The sequence below is a fragment of the Oculina patagonica genome, chromosome 8 (assembly GCF_052425735.1).
Source record: "Oculina patagonica isolate OP01 chromosome 8, crgOcupat, whole genome shotgun sequence".
Lineage (NCBI taxonomy): Eukaryota > Metazoa > Cnidaria > Anthozoa > Scleractinia > Oculinidae > Oculina > Oculina patagonica.
In genome coordinates, this window is record NC_135765.1 from 17,221,312 (window position 1) to 17,222,199 (window position 888).

Consider the following 888-nt stretch of genomic DNA (forward strand, 5'->3'; position numbering starts at 1 on the left):
CACTCGATATGCAATTATAGCATCGAAAGCGTGACGCACGGAAGCGTGACGCCACAAGCAGCCATGCGTAATGCATGTAGCGAGTTCAGCGTAACAGGCGCCTCATCCTCTTCCCCAGGGCCACGCGTATTATTTAAAACTAGTAATACGTGACTCGCAGGGCCTCGCGAAGCTCTGGGTTGGGGAGGGGGGGGGGGTGTTATAAATAAGGAGTGGATTATTTGAAGTTGAACATTTATTGAATTGTACATAATCAATATTCCACAGTATAGTAGGCAGGAAGATATATTTGTTAGAAATTTCAACGGGCATGGCCGCGACACCCTCGTTCCCAGGGTCTACTCCGCTTTGAAGATGGTGGCTTTTTCTGGTTCGTAAAGAGGTATAAAGCGTTGGAAAGCGCAGACTATTTTCAACAATCATCGACAAATTATTGGATAGTCGCATTTTGGACATTTATTTGATGGCATTAAAAATAACGAAGAACGAATGGCAGGAGGATTCGAAGCCTCCGCCCGCGCGCCCCTGATGGCGATGAAAGATTTATAGCCTGAATAGGAGTTGAGGGAGTATTATGTGGGAATCAATGTTATTTTAATCCGAAAAGAAAAACGATAAAAATGAAAGGCTCAGGATTCGAACCAAAAAAAAAAAAAAAAAACCTAGCCGGATTCGAACCCCCGACCTCAGTTCCGAAGATCTGATTTCAAGTTCGACGCCTTACCATTAGGCCACCAGCGCGCGGCGGCCGTGTGACGTCATTTCCGCCACACACCAAGCTCACAAATATATATATATATATATATAGAAATATATATGACCGTAAACTCCACACGAGATTTCATCCCGCCTGATCCCTTTGAGGGACAAAATTATACACCCCGCTAC